The sequence below is a fragment of the Bactrocera dorsalis genome, chromosome 2 (assembly GCF_023373825.1).
Source record: "Bactrocera dorsalis isolate Fly_Bdor chromosome 2, ASM2337382v1, whole genome shotgun sequence".
Taxonomy (NCBI): domain Eukaryota; kingdom Metazoa; phylum Arthropoda; class Insecta; order Diptera; family Tephritidae; genus Bactrocera; species Bactrocera dorsalis.
Window position 1 is genome coordinate 42,089,259 of NC_064304.1, and position 17,188 is coordinate 42,106,446.

The 17,188-nt window shown below is 36.1% G+C and overlaps 1 protein-coding gene across 8 annotated transcripts in view; it reads left to right on the forward strand.

Annotated features, from left to right (window-relative positions):
* Positions 1 to 17,188, forward strand: part of LOC105224493 (sex determination protein fruitless) — a 419,068-nt gene that overhangs the window by 189,452 nt on the left and 212,428 nt on the right. Inside the window, exon 1 of one of the 8 annotated variants that reach the window (XM_011202588.4) lies at positions 12,117 to 12,246. The exons of the other annotated variants lie outside the window; for them this stretch is intronic. The gene's annotated coding sequence lies outside the window, so the exon portion shown is untranslated. Of the gene's footprint in view, positions 1 to 12,116; positions 12,247 to 17,188 lie in introns of those variants that run through there. 8 annotated transcript variants of the gene reach the window in all.

Below are 17,188 nucleotides of genomic sequence, written 5' to 3' on the forward strand. Positions count from 1 at the left end.
AGATTTCGACATAAAATGTGCCAAGTCATTCAATACGTAAATCCGAGTTGCTGCGAACGACGACGAACCGACTTTTCACGGTCTTCGTGTACACTCTCAGCTACGGCTGCTATATTTTCTTGACTGCGTGCTGAACGTAGTCTATTCAGTCGAATCTTAGCCAATAATGAATGCTAGGTCTCTTTCCATGATGAAGCGCCAAACAATACTCAACAAAAATAATATGACAGTTTGACACGACTCACGAGTGATCTGTCATTAAAAGATTAGTTAAAAAAGTAGCTCTAAAGGGATCACCCGCTACGTTTTACTAATATTAATAGAGTCCCCAGTAACTAATACCAATATTGTTAAGGAAATACAACTTCGGTGGTGGAATTGAATACCTGTGATTACAGCATGAATAAGGTCTACTGAATAGATCTGCAGAAGGTTCATTGAAGCACTGGAAAACGGACCGCCATGAAGTTTTTAAGGCTAGTAATAATGAACTGAGCCAGCTCACTGCAATTAAGATACATATTCAAACACGTAGAGGCTACTCTTATTTACTGTGGCTACAGTTCAAACTCGCTATTGTTTTTTTATGACAGTGGTGGCCATATAAAAGGAACTGTATTATATTTTTTCTCAAGTTAAAAATATCTTAGTTCGTATGCTGTGTATTGTAAGTATGTACACACAGACAAACATATGTATATTCACATTAGTATATCTATCAAACAGTAGATATTCGTAAAAAACATAAAAGTAATAGCGAAAAACATTTAAACTAAATTGAACTCTAAAAGTCAAAAGCTTAACTGCAAAAGATTTGTAGCACTCCGACGGTGCCCTTGACAAGTCACCAAAAGCAGATAAATATGTTTGCCAATTTTATCATATACATATATTCGTGTATTTATTTCAGATTATTGTTGTTGTTGTCCAACTAAAAACTTTGCGAATTTTTCGCGAATTTCTAATTAAGCGGAGATTTAATGCTTTCGCTTTGCATTTTTATGTGTGCAGATTGCCATTTTTAGGGTGAAGAGCATCCGCATATGTTTATAGCCACATAGCTGCGTGTGTGGCTATGTGTATGTAGTATGTACATACATATGTAGTCGCAAATTCGCACATTTATTCATCGGTTTATACTAGATGTTTCTATTGTTGTTGTTTTTTTCGATTTCTCATCTGTAATTTATTTCTTCGATTGTTCATCGGCAGCGCGAAGTGGTGCAAGTTGGTGTCGGGTCTCACCTGCATGCAATCACCGCTAATTTGAATAGTTTTATCAACAGATTTTGTGTGCAAATTAGCAATTATATTGACTCCACTGAGAATGCTTTGTTCAAAGATGCGCCCGGCGGTGGGGGAGACCAACAGCTTCGAAAGAAAAACTAGTAAATCCGGAAGTGTGCATTCGTTGTCAACTTTCAATGCTGACACAGACAATTCTATTTTATGTAAATTACTCGGCAGCAGTCAAAAAGTAGAGTTGGCAATGAACTGGACATTATTGCAGCGCCGCACTACTTTGCATCTCATGAATATTTGTGAATAACCTTGAGCTTGGAGTAAGATTTGACGCTTTTTTTATTGTTTTCGGTAGATTTATGTAACGGGTTTCTTTTTAGCATAACCGAATGCACATATGCACATACTCATACATCTATATATATGTATTGCAGGTTTACAAATACTTTGAAAAATTAATATTTCAATGATTTCGGTATATTTTTCCACTCTCTTAGCTCTCAATTTTGGAAACTTAAGCTTCTGATTTCCTAATTTCACTCTCTCTAATGTGCTTTTTCAGAATCAAAATATATTAAGATCACATACTTGCATTCTTATAACTAATAACTATCTTTAGTACCTAATCTACAAAAAGATTTAATATTATAAGCTCTAGTAAAAGGAATTAATTGTTTTTGATGATCCGGTTTGGTTGAAATATACAATGATTTATTCAATAACTTGTTGTCCTTTGGTTGGTTGTTTTATAATGCCAATTTCATAAAACCATCCCCACTTCCGCAAAACCTTCCGCTCGAAAACTCGTAACGCCGACTCATCAAATGTTGTCTATGCCTCTACACCAAATAGCGGGACAGGGATGATGAGTGACTTGTAGAGTTTGGTCCTTGTTCCTTTACTTCTCAACTGCATACTGATTCCAAAGTAGCACCTGTTGGCAAGAGTTATTCTGCGTTGTATTTCGAGGCTGTTGTTGGTGTTAATACTGGTTCCATGATAGACGAAATTATCCACGACTTCAAAGTTTTGTCTCTAAACAGTGACGTATTAGCCAAGTCGCGAGTGCGACGATTGATGACAGGATCTTGGCCTCGTTCACTATGAGATCCATTTGCTTCGCTTCCTTATCAAGTCTGGAGAAAGCAGAACTAACGGCGCGGGTGCTGAGGCCAATGATATCAATATCATCGGCGTACGCCAGCAGCTGTACACTCTTATTAATTAAGCTCTGAAACTCGAATAATTTCCTTCGGCAGTATATTGAAGAAGTCGCACGAAAGGGAGTCGCCTTTTCTGAAACCTCATTTGGTATCGAACGGCTCGGAGACGTACTTCTCGATCCCGATGGAGCTTTAATAATAAGGAAATATTCCTTCAATGTACAGACCTTATTATTTATATTATATTTTCTATGTTAAAGCAACTGTTATGAGTAGATTGGATAGCACTTTCTAAGGAAATTAAGAGAATTTGTAGATTTTCATAAAATATTTATCCCAACCAAAAGACTTTAAGATTTAGCGATGATTTTTGCACAAAATTTGGAATGTAGTGTGGTTGAGATGAAAAAGTGAGGTCATCACATACATTTATGATTCCTAAGAAGCGGAGATAGCTGCAATTTTAAAAATACTTAGAGCCCTTTATAAGCTCTCTTGATTTTAATATTTACTCAGAAGTATTATATTTCCCTACAGGGTCACCAGATCCACGGCAGACAATATGGTTTCTTTCTTTCCGACCATCCATACGCAGTTCCCTCACCCAATTCCCCTCAATACCACTTACGCCCAAAAGCCCATAACGCGTGTACTCATCCAGCATCAACACTAGAGAACATACATAAATATATGCATGTGTAAGTGTATGTATGTATGTGTTCGATGTATCGATGAATATTGCGCCAACTTATGGCACATGTCTGTTTACCTACGCAAAATCTTAAGCAAATATACAAACTTACATTTTCATTTGGCCGCCTTCAATACGAAATTGCTTTCTTGAATGGTTTTTCCGCTTTTATTTTTTGCAACAATGTTGTTGTACCTATTATAGAATTTATGGGGCGTGTTGTTGCTATTGTTGCTTATAGGATATATTGTAGTTTTTATACCACAATGATTTGCTCATCAAAATTGGGCCAAACGAATTGTTTACACTGACACTAAAACCTAAAATCTAACGTATGGTTGGAGAGTTCTTTTGTAATAACGGCGAATCACTGTTAAGCAGATGGCGAGTATTTCCATACATAAGCACATATACCATATACCAATTCTCATATGTTTATGCCTGTTGTCATAGGGGAAATAAATTAAAAATCTAAACATGTACATACATATGTATGAAAAGTTTTTGAAAAGGTGTACGCAACAGAAGCACCTAAAAATGCCTCAACTGATGTCCATACAATTTTTAGCCGGAGTTGTGATTAAAAATGTGACTATATCTTTTCGAAAATCCTAATGCAAAATGCAAGTGTTTTGTAGGACTGTTTCTCCAAGATCGTTTTCCCTTACGTCAAAAATGTATTACATAAATAATATATTGGTTACGAAAATTTGCCCCGTAGGCGGCGCTTGGTTATAATCACATAAATTAAAGTTTCGGGCTCTAAATCCATCAGATCAAATTTGACCCGGACTGTTAAGTTGGCTTAGGTTGGGTTAGGTAAGATTAGATGGCTGATCAAAAGATCGCACGAGAACTACTATGCATACATATGTACTCCTTTGTTAAGCCATAGAAAAGAAGAACTCCTGCGTTTGAACTATAAATTAGCAAAACGCTTAATAGGCATACAAAATCGCTCTTATATTTAATTTCCACTCCAGCCAACTCGGTGGGTTGTCCGAATGTATGCGCACCTAAGTGTTGACTTCTTCACCTAACAAACGCGCGAAAGTCAAGAAGGAAGTATTGAGTTGTTTCCACCTCATCTTCTTCTATGCAGTTTCTGCAAATGACATCTGGTAGCATTGCCAGCCTTACCGCGTGAATGCCAATGCGGCAATGGACCGTTTAAAGCCCCACCTACCGAGAGGCTAGCCTTAAAATCGTAAAATAAACTATTTAGCAAGAAAGTAGATGTAGCTTTGAAGAAAAGTTATCTATATCATTGAGTCCAATATTAGTGGAAAGTTGAAGAGCTAAGATTTCTTAACAAATTACCAGTCATAAGGTATAACATGACCTAAGATAACATTGAATTGTGGGAAAATTCTTACGTAGGTTAGGCAGAGAACTGAGCTTCAGTATTAAAGATATCGTCCCTCAGTATTAAAGATCTCGTTTTGAAATTTTGCAAAGGTCATTTTCTCTTCAAGAAGCAGGTCATTTGTCGGAACTACCGATATCGGACCATTATAATATATAGCTGCCATACAAACTGAACGATCGGAATCAAGTTCTTGTATGGAAAACTTCCACACTTGACAATGTATCTTTACAAAATTGACACAGATCTGCTCATTATAGCATATAGCTGCCATACAAACCGAACGATCGGAATCAAGGGCTTGTATGGAAAACTTTCGCATCTGACGTGGTATCTTCATGAAACTTGACATCGATTACTGCTTAAGGTAATAATATAATCTCGGATTACTATAGCATATAGCTTCCATACAAACTGAACATATAGTTACTAAAAGAAATGCACCTGTGAAGGGTATATTGGCTTCGGTGCAGCCGAAGTTAACGTTTTTTCTTGTTATGAATTTATTACAATTTCAACGTTTATTGCCCACTGTATAAAGAGCGGCAACAATAATTCTTCAACACTCTTAACTAATTTTGTACTAATGCACTCTTTCTTTATATTTTACTCTTCGCATGCACACTTTCATAAAAATTTATGCGTACATTTGTGTACTTCTCAAAGCATTCTACTACGAAACAGAGAATGAGCAGCATACAGCGCACTCGCACTCACAGCGAAGAGTGTGGGCAATAAGCGTAAAAGCAAAGCTTCACGCGCTCAGCGCGCACTTTTTGCGAAGCATTACGACAAACGACCTTGCCAATTACCGCGGCCGTCAATTCGGTTGCTCGCTTTCGTGGTGTTTGTTCGATTTGCTCGCTCCGCAACAAGTAGTTAGTATGCTGGTTGATCGCTGATGGAATCAGCAGCATTGAGGAGAACCTCTCACATAATAAACACGATGTTTCTTTTGTTTGTTTAGCTGAACCGAGCGTTTTTTAAAGAAAACAAAATTAATAATAAAGCATTAACACTTCTTCTATTTCTTCTTAGCTAATTTTATCCGTTAGAAATTATTACCATTTTTAAAGCTTAATTTAACTAAGATATGTACAAACATGTGTATATATGTATATATTCTCTATTTATAAAACAGTGCCTTTATTATATTAGAATCACCCCCGCTAAAAATTTATATATTCTTAAGTAAGTTTAAAATTGTTAATTCTTGGAAAGTGCAGGAAAAGGACAATAGTTTCAGAGTTCTTGAAGTCATTTATGTACGTTATGCCATTAGCCCAAATTTCCAACTAACTTTAATACTGTTATCTCCCGGAGAGTACGTACCAAAAACCTAAACATGTATGACAGTTTAATAATATTTCTCTTCATCATACATTTTAGAAAATACCCTCATATTTTAAAGAAAACTATAGGTCTATATCGTAGTTCTTCAACGTTTATAATGCAATAGTCGGTAACTGGTTGTCTTTGGTTCTGCCCTCAATGGCACTGCCAGGTGCAAGTCAATCGTCGCACAACGTTGTCATTATCCAAAAGGCTTTTGAATCTACATATCTATCAAGCTGTCAATAAGATTTTTTCATTCCCTTGATTTTCAAAGCAAATACTTTTTCTAGAAGAAGCAAACTCACTTGGAATCCATCCAATACTTCTCTAGAAATGCGCGTCTTCAAATCTTCGCCGATTGTATCCAACAGATGAATGTACACTGAGACCCTGTAATATTTTTCGCAATTTCTCAGGTAGAAATTTTCGAGTTTTGTTTGTCGGCCGGTGATTCTTGGTTTTTCTTCGTTAACTTTAAGTTCTGCCGCCTTTTTTCGTGTCTGAATAAATGGGTTGAAAACGTTTCTCAGCTTTTTGTCTTCGATTTCAGAACGTTACATGCAGCGTATCTATCATATTGGATGCCTTTTCCAGTTGGATTGATCCATTCCCCATTTTCCCACTCTGAATCCGCCACTCACCAGCGGTAGGCCACAGTCCGAAATTCAGGAAATCATATTATCTAAGCAACTTACATTTCTGATAATGATTTCTAAGATCTCATACACGTCCAATAACTCTTTGGAAAACTAAATTGATGCCGTAAATATTTGTAACTGGGTTGACTTCGAGACTAAATTTATGGAAACGTTCCATCAAATTTTAAATCATGAATTATTAAATGCCTTAAAACCTCCTCTCAAAGGATTTAGAATTAAAAGAAGCAATTTTCTTTCACAACGCCCAATACTGATCCTTTCCTCTACCCAAAGGTTATATCTTTGAAAAAAACTCTATGCTAACACAATAACGTCGATATACCTTGTGACAAAAAAGGATTCGGAAATTGTAAATTTTTTTTTTCGCCTTCAAAATACTTCCCACCAGATCTAATACACTTATACCAACACTTTTCATAAGCACTTTTTGGGATGGCCTCCTCCTCCTCCTCCTTCGAATTTTGGTTTATCTCCTCGATCTCTTGAAAACGGATTTCACGGGGTGGCAATATCAGTTTGGGGGCCAAGAAAAAACCGTACGGATTCAAATCAGGTGAATACGATGGCTGATGGATAGTATTCGTTGCGTTTTTGGTTTTAAATTCGGTCACAGTCGTGGCTCGATGTGATGGTGCATTATCATCGTGTAAAATCCATGGATTATTCTTCCACAATTCCGGACATTTTCGACTGACGTTCTTATACAATCGGCTCAATATGGCCAAATAGAACTCTTTATTGACCGTCTGTCCTTCCGGAACAAATAAATTTTTGAGTGGCTTTGGCGTGGTTTTTTTGGTTTCGTCTCGTTTTCCCCCTCCATTCCAATAATTATTGACAGGTCTATGTTAACGTACTCTTGTTGAGAAAAATTCAACTTTATCGGGACTGCTCGAGTAAGAACGCGTACTCAAAATACCCATCAAAATCATTCGGACGGACTCGCGAGAAATGTCGAGCTCTCTTGCCCGACTATTTTGCTTTAAACGATCTCCCGACCCTCTTCGCAATTGGCTCCAGATCTTACTTACGAGTATATCATAGCAATTATTTTATTTCATTCTATTTCACAGCTTATTGGTTTCTTTAACTGTTTTTTGCTGATACAACCTTTTCCAACACCCTTAGGGAAATTCTCACTCAATTAAAAATGTCCTCATAAGGAAGGTATGTAAGTGTTTTTTCATTCCCGTTTTGCTGAAGCCTCTTTGTACTTTGTTCTTTATAAGTAAGCTTATCCTCCTTTTTACTTATCATCTTCTTAAGCTTTTTCCCATTGTTTATTTTCGACCCTTTCTGATCGCCATTGTATCTCTGCGCTTTTGTGTGTCATGCCCATATTGTCTTCTGTGCTTACATATGTTTCAGTAAACTCTTTATTCAGTGGTGTCCTGCAATTGAGTTTCGGCTGTTGCCGATTTTTTCATTCTGCCTTTTGTAGTTATCGTTATTGTAACTGTCATTTGATGTGCTCAGATAACGGCGCTAACGGCGAAGAGAGCGCGTAGCCAGCGGTGTGATCATCTGTAATCTTATGGAGCTGCGCGTTGATCGACAGCGGAGTAGAATCACCGCATGAAGTTCTTTTTGTTGCATGAAAGGGGTTTTCAAAACACAAATACTAAATTTGGTCGCTCTCTTCGCGAAGCGTACATACGTATACCCATGTAGTTTTTAAGCAACTTTCAGAGAACTTAACTTTTAGCAGCTGTCCGGTACTTAGAAATGGGCAAACATACTACATATGTATGTATATGTTAACATGTATTATGATACATACATACATATGTAATGTACGTAGTTGTGGAGCATAAAAAAATTGCCGTTACGCAGCATTGAAACCCAAATTTCACTAAGCTTTGCAGGCGTTAAGGATCAGCGTTAGTATGGAGTAGCTCCAATCGGCTGCTCGTGTGGCTTATGTACGAGAGAGAAGATCTACCTTAACGATGCCTGAAGTGAGCGCATTCTAAATTTCTCTCCAACACACATTATAAAATGCGTTGAGCTATTTGCTTGTATAGTTCTAAGGAGAAGCTCTGTGGTCTCCTCAGCAGCTAGTCTACCGCTCTTTCAGGGCCCCATCCACACTTTCTCCATACATGTACGTATGAATGACTTGAAATCACTATCCATCTGCCAAACATGTGCTTCAGCTACATTCTAAGTACATAGCAATACTTCTGGAGACTACTAGACCGTACATCGGGAGAATAACAGCGGTAAAAACAATAACAACAACAACGAAAAATAACAACAATGCTTCGTGCGTTGTGCATTCTGCAAGCGTTCGGCGATGAGAAACAAGAATTTGCGAGTAAAACAACTGCATATAAGAGCAAAAACTACAACAACAGCGACACCAACAACAAGAATACGCACACAAACATAGGCAACAACTTGCTGGCAATACTCCAGCAGAACCAGAATATCTAAGCCTATTCTAATGTTGCTGCAGCTGCATCTCTGCAACGCTGCAACCAACTGCCGCTCGCCCGCTCAGCCAACCAGTGGCAGCGGCAACAACAACAGCAAAAGTCAGCATCTTGCACCGCCTGTGTGTGTGTGTATGTGTTGGAAATTTCAATTGCACTGCGCGCTAAGCTAACAATCGCAACAACAACAACAACTGCAGTAGCACAACAACAATGACAACAACACGCAGCAATGCAAAGAATACTCTAACAGCAATCATAACAGCAAAACATTGCCACTTGTGCTTGCGCCTGCCAGTTAGTAGCCAGCCGACCATGCCCCCGCCATGCCTGCACCAACACGCTGGGCAGTGGCAGCGGCAGCCAACACTTTGCGCGCACCATCGCTGGCGTGTTTGGCGTTTGTTTAGTTCGTTTTTGTTGTAGAATTTTTCTTAGGCACTTTTCGTTGGTTGCTGCTTGGCCTGTGCATTATTGTTGTTGTTGTTGTTGTTGTATTGTTATCGTTTGCGATTTTTTATTGTGCACGCCGCTGAAAGTATCTAATTCAAGTTAGAGACTTTCAGCACAAGCTGCGGCATTTGCAACGAACACTCGCGAAAAACAACTGCAACCGCAACGTTGTGTGGCACGCGAATTTAAAACGGAAGAATCGAAAAGAACTGCACATTTTAATATTTATTATTACTTTTTTTTTGTTAATTTTATTTAATTTAAAACACATTACAAACAAACAAAACTGATTGGTTGAACTTTTTTGTTTTTGTTTTTGCATTGTTTGTTTGTTTGCTCGTCCGTGTGTTTGTTTCGTTGGAGCGGCAAAAAGCTATGAAAACAGTTTTCCGCGTTTGTTGTTGTGCACACACAAATGTGTGATTTGATTTTTTGACAGTCCATCAGAACATTTTTTCAAAGATTTTGGTGAAATGCGCTGTCACTTAAAGCTTGGCAAGTGGACTTATCAAAGCAGGTGGCAAGCGAGTGTGCAGCTGGTGGCAGGCAACGATCCTTGCTAAGCGGCATGTTTGAGAAAGAAGTGTAAATAACTCAAATATTGTTACACAGAAGTAAAAAATAATTTTAATAAATTTTAGAAAAAAATATATATTATATAACTCATTAATTAACTATAATAAAATAAAAACAAAATATTGTTATTATTAAAATAAAGAAATAATAATATATATAGATAATAACAATAAAACTATAAACTAATAATTAAAACGTAATACTTTCAAACAACTCCAAAAAATAAGCAAAATAAATTGAAAAATCCAAAAGTTCGAAAAATCGTTAACTTTAACTTCGTAACACCAAAGCTGTAATACCCTTCACAAATAAAAACAATTTTATTTTAATCGGCCAATTTGTATGGCAGCTATATGCTAGAGTGGTTCGATCTCAAACAATTTTTGGGAAATAGTACGGTTGCTTTGTGCCATAACCCATTGCAAATACCGTGAAGTTATCTGATCAAACAAAAAAATGTTCCATATAAGCACTGCATATTGATCACTCACTTCGTATGGCAGCTATATGCTATAGTTATCGAATATACCTGCTTACGTCATGAGGACGGCTAATTGGCGAGAAAAATATTCTATAAAGTTATTGCATAGCCTTTATGAAAATAGAAAAACAAGAATGAAGGTTGATCCTGCATGTCCTGAGGGGCCTAACAGACTTTTAACTTCCTTATGTAAGGATAGAATTTCAGAAAATATGCCACAGTGCAGGTATTAGTCAGTAAATTTTCAGGTCTAATCTTTTATTTCGTTCTGGGTGTTATAAATTTTTCGGCAAAGTTAAAGTGTATTATTTTATCCTGTTCAGGGCATAAAAATAATTATTTCGATCAAACAAAATTTTATTACAATAATTAAAAGAAAAAAAAAACAAAAAACAAATAATAATTATGCAACAATATTTATTTTGTCGCTTCCAAACTAATCCTCACCAGATGTAATACACTTATGCCACCGATTTTTCCCGTCCTCGAAACATTTTTTGTGATGGCCTTTAGCTCCTTCAGCTACTTTTATCGCTTCAATCAACTGAAAACGGGTTCTATTCCGATATTGTTTGCCAAACTCATAAACCCATGTCTCATCGAGAGTTGTAATGCCAATCCATGAATGTGGGATCGAAATTTGCACGATTAAGCATGTCCAAAGAGATCTGTTTAAGGTGCTCTTTTATAAAAAAAACTGTTCTTTATCGCGACGAGTCGAGCAATAACGCGTTTCATACCCAAAATACCTACCTAAATCATTCGAACGGAATCGCGAGGGATGTCGAACTCTCATGCCGCCTCTGTAACACTTGTCTGACGATTTTCAAGCACCATCTCCTTCGCTTTTTTGCTTTTTTTGTCACAATGTATATACATTTTAATGTTATATTGTGAAGAGATTTTGAAATGGTGGTAAATTTAATTCCAGCATTAATGCTGCGAGACCCTATATTTAATTGCAATCTTGTGTTAATTTTGGTTAGTAATAATACAAATCATTAGAAATCGCTTGAAATAAATAAACATTACTTTGAATAACTTCAAATAAAACACTTATAATTAAAAAGAAATAAATATGAAACATTTTAGTTAAAAATTAAGATAACCATGACATAAATTAATACTAAAAATATTAATTTCAATAACCAAAAAAAATTTTTGAACTTCGAAAAATATTATTAAAGCATTAAAATCATGAAAGTTTCTAGGAAAAACTAAACAATAAGCCCTAAACGTATTCAAATTAAGCATTTTAAAAATTACAACAAAGCAATAAAAAACATTAAAACTTTAAGACGAACTGTGCAATCCTCCAAACAGCAAGAAATATAAATTTGACAACAACATTTGTCGAAGCAACAAAAAAGTGCTAGAAATCAAAGAATATGGCAATGAGCTCATTCAAAAGGAAACGGTGTCTGATGAAAGGAACTTGTGGTGCAATTTGACTTTTTGAAGGCTTTGAAAAGATAAAAATAAACCGAAAAGACCGTAGAACAATAAAAAACGACAAGAAAATATAATTTTCTTTAAATAAATGCAACAAAACAAAACTACTTTGGAATAAAAAAAAACAATTGCTTCAAACAAAAAAAAAAACAACGCAAATGGGAAATTAACGAAAATCGTCGATGAAAATAATTAAAATTGAATTAAAAAAAATTTGAAAAAATGCTACCAAATATAGCGAGTTAAATAACCAAACTCATAAAATCGTTGAAATTTTTATTGAAATTTCGTTAAATAATTAAAAACATTTAAAAACTTAAAGGCCAAACTTAAACTGTCGCTGTGAAGGACTCGCCTTAGGCAGAGATATTGTCGAAATTGTTTGCATTTAAGGTAACGCAATTAAATTTTATGATTTGCACACAATGTACATGTTTTTATGAACTAAAAAATTGAAAATTTTTATTTTCTTAAAAAATGTTTTAATTTTAATTGTTTTTTTAACCAAAACACAAAACTTTATTTAATTTATGATTTATTTTTTTTAAACTTGTTTGAGTATTATCATATATAAAATGTGTTTATGTAAAAATTTCAAACGAATCCTATAAGTATTACTGCAATTCCGGCAATTATGTCATTAATACAAAATATCGAAAACGGCAGTTGTTCTTGAAAGCTGATGTAATTGAAGCCCTGAAACAAATGTGCCATACAATATTGGTAGGTATGTATTTATGTAAAAAAAAGTGCGCAAATCCAGAGACAAATGAAAGAAGAACAAAAAAAAATAAGAAAAACGTTAGTTATGGTTGCACCGAAACCCACCTCCTACCTACACAAGAACTGAATTTTGCTTGGTCAGTTTGTATCACAGCTGTGTTGTTGTTTTTGTAACATCCCGTTAGAATGGTACGAATTAAATAAGTTATCATTGACGCCATCCAACGGTAGGCTCAGGAGACGTTCTGTTTCGACGTGGTCGAACCAAAGGGAAAAGGGTGACAGATGAGTAGAGTTAATAGAACATGCAAAGAGGTGTGTAGTGTCATGCGGAGACTCATTGCACGTTGGACATATTGGACAGGTTTATTCTGGATAAGTAGAAACCTAACCTGCTACGGTATCCAAAACGATGATGCGTAAGGGTCTCATTTGTTTCTCGCGACAACTAAAGCTCTTCGTCTGCAATGGGTGGTGGTTTGACTCCGAGTACGGAGAGATCCAACCCCGTTTAGATCAGAAAAGTGTGAGATCTAAAGCAGCTATCGTATGCTGTAGTAGTCCATAAGGGGTATATATATAATTTCAGATTTATATCACAAATCTAAGGGGTTAGCTCTCGCATATAAAGACAGACTGATGAACGTGGCTAACTCAGCTCGTCTCACTGATTATTTCTATATATAATACATATACATTTACATATATAGATATATTATAGGGTCTCCGACGTTTCCGTTTGGTTGTTACAAACTTCATAGAAAACTTAGTACGAGTATGCCCTGTTCAGTGTATACTTAAAAAATATTTCTTGAATGAGATGTAAGATCTTTAAGATAGTTGACTGGTTCTTCAAATCAATCCACATTTCTGTCATAAAGTCGGTGCAGTTGATCAAATTGAAACCTTACACTCACTTAATAACCAGAAAGTAACTTTAGAATCTACAAAACTATACCTTCAATAATTGTCTAAGTCTGTTTTCTAAATATAGGGTGTTTTTTGGGGTATGGAATATATGAGAGATAGTTTCTAACTCCGATGTGTACAATAAAATGGGCGTCATCGCTGTACAAAATTTGGCTCGAAAACGTCGGATCTTCTTGGAACTTTTCAAGAGTCTATAGAGCAAAGCGATGTCGCTTAGGAAGGTTGAGCGGCTTCAGCTCTTGCACAAGCTGTATTTTGTACGCTTTTAATTTAAGATCTCGACGTAAAATGCTGCGAACGACGCCGAATCAACTCTCAACGGCCTTTATGTACACTCTCAGTTACGGCATATTTTCTTCACTGCGTGCTGGACGTAGTATATTAGGTTGAATATTATCTAATAATGAATGCTGGGTCTCAAGATGGGTGATGGTGTTGCGAATAGTACGCTGAGTAGGCCGATTTGAAGGCCATAAGTTGAGCGAAGCGCACGAAACACATTCTTTACAGAACGTGTATTTTTGTAATAAAGTTGAAAGAAGTACCTATACTTCGAACACCTGTTATAAGCTTTCATTAGATTTGTTTTCTTTAACCCTTCTGCAAAATGAGGATTATTATGAGTATAGCCATTTGATTTTGATTCTGGATATGAAATAGTCAGACCGAAAGTCAGTCAGTTTTAAAAAAGTTTTCTATTAAGCATCTCTGATCATTAAAGCAAACGCAAAGGAGGTACTGTTATGTTCTTAATTCAATACTTTTCTATGTAGTTAGGAGCGTTGCTCGATACTTGTTATTCAGCTTATGATGTCCGTCTGTTATGCCGTTCAGATTTGAGCATTTTCAGAAGCGGAACAACAAATTATATTCACCAGAACGAGAACAATAAGGACATATTTTTGGCATTGAAAAGCTTGCTTCCAATAAGATATTCGTAACTTCCTTTTTGAAATTCAGCTACAACCCCAAAATAGCGGCTTGTAAAATACCAGTTCTATATCAACCGATCAGCAGAATATTAACAAATAAAATTAAATTAACAATGGAAGGTATCTGCGCTGTAAGCCTGTAAATAAGTATGACATTAGCTCATTCAGATATTTGAGGAAAAAGCACTTTGTCATTCTTTATTCATGTGTAAATATGTACATATATATGTATGTATGTCTGCGCGATGATGTAGGCTATTGTATTGCAAGGGGTACAAATTTCGCCATCTAAGGAAGACAAGATCTTCAAAGCTTACAGAACAAGGCATTAAAATGTGCTCTCTCACATTGCTTTTCAACTGTCTGTCCTGTTGTTCCCTTTTGCTAATTTATTCTGGTTTTTTATATTCACTAATGTGTGTGTGTGTGTATGTATGTGTGCAAGTGCCTGTGCAAAATATCTTGCGAATATATTATAGAGTCAAGGCAAAAAACTGGAACTAAACTGGAAAAATCGAATTACAACACCCTTTTTTGCGCTGCTCTGAGCGCTGCCGCGACAAACCCTGCGTTTTGATGGCTTCTCAGGCTTCGTTTTTGGACCGCATTTTTGGAATTGGAATTTGGGATTTGAAAAATTATTGCGAAAACAAAGAAGACAACAAATAAAAAAGAATGCAGCATAGCCAAATATGACTCACACAAACACACACACGCATGCAATCTGCCAAAATGATCCGTGAGTAAGTGAGCACTTTTGTTGTTGTATGAATGTATACATTTTTGTAAAAGACGCGTCGATTTCACATTTGGGTTATGGCATTCTTACAGACTCGACAAAAAAGTGATCACCGCACACAGAACCACATACGAGTACATATGTATATGTACATGTGCTTACTTATATGGCAGACAGTCATTAGAAAGGAGCGAAGTCTGTAAACATATGGGCACAGCCGCACACACACATATGTTTGCTTGCCTCTCCTTTCGTTAGTACTTACACTTTGTTGTTCGTCTGCTTGATCGAAAGACAATAAAAGCGCTTTGAGCCTAAATGCCAGACAGCCGAACTGGGCACACATGCACACATACTCTTACACACATAAATATACATATGTATACATAGCAGTACTTACGCGCTGCGCCAAGGAGCATGACACCGTTGCATATGCTGACGCTGAACGCAAGATTTCAAGGGCACTCGGCACTCCTGTCTGTGCTCGTCTGCGGCACATGTGTTCGCATTTCTTTGAACGGGCATATTTTTGGTTGCTGTTGGTGTTTGCTAACCACCTTTTGGCGTTTTTGCAATTTACATTTGACAGGTCTGCACATTTATACAAACTTTAAGTTCGAAAAATCTCTGGCATCAGACAGTACTTGTAGTTACGAAAATCAATGATCGTAAAAGGTAAGAGAAGAGTTTAATTATGAAACTGACTGATTTTAATCATCAAAGATAACCGTTCTAGTTCAGGTACATACATCATTCAAGTTCCGAAAACCATTGTGCTTTGACATATGATCTCATATTCCATTTATTATGTAATTCAAAAAATGTTTTGAAATTCATTGTGAAATATTTCTTCACCTTTAATAATAAAATATAATACATATACACTACATACATATACTTATATAAAAGTATATATATTTTTAAGGCCAGTCTGAAGCCCTCAAAAAAGATCTAATTTTGAAAATTTATTCTGAGAGTAAGAATAAAATATTATAATTTCCTTCTTTGTATATAGAACGGCTATGTTCGGGTAGTACCGATATCGATTTTATCTATTTTTGCCAATACCGCATACTATTAAAATGCCGGATACTAAAAAAGTTTTTCTTGCATTTCATAAACGTACCCCATAAACCATTGCGAATCATATGGAGTTAAGTCACCCGGAAGTTCGTAAACCTTTATACGAGGTATATCGAAACTCAAGGAAGTATTACCCTCACTGAACCCAATTTTTGATACACAGATAGACTATTATAAGGACAAGTTTCTGAATGTCTGACCGAGAAGAATATTTGAAGTTGCTATAAACAAACCAAATAGCGCTCGTATGTCAAAACGTTCTAAAGTTGCCGAATTCCGAAATATAAATGGCAACCTACGTAAACTGTCCTAACCTCTTAGAATCCCTATGAGGTAAATAATATTTATCAAATAGAATCGGATAAGTCGTGACTAAGCTTGTACTCATTAATAGCATTAGTGCTCCAAAGCAATAAATCTCTATGAATAAGTTCAGAAGTAGCATCCGAAGGGATAGTTACAGTAAAATCTGGTATATCTATAGACGAACTCAAAATCCATATGACATATCTTTTTGCAATTCAAAGTGAAATATAATTCCAATTTCAGTTCAGTTCAGACCTCCGTTGGTGAGTTTAGTCGATTTGTTTAGTCATAACAAAGCCGGTCCCGGTTCCGTTTTTCTCTAGCTTTAGATATAACCTCTCATATAACGTATTATTCAAATTTATTCTCTAATCAGGTGCCCACAAAAAGAAAGTTTTTGAAATCTTTATCGAATAAACAAACTCAATGGCTGATCGTCCCTGGAGCTCGTGTGCTTTTGACTGATTTAATGCTTTCAAAATATGATTAAACGCACTAACTTGGAATGAATTTCCTATCAAAGAGGGTCTGAAAAAGGTTTTCACATTTTCATCTAGATTCCTCTCAGTTTCTCGTACACTAAACCATATCTAACTAATAATTTTCAAGAAAAAAAGGAATA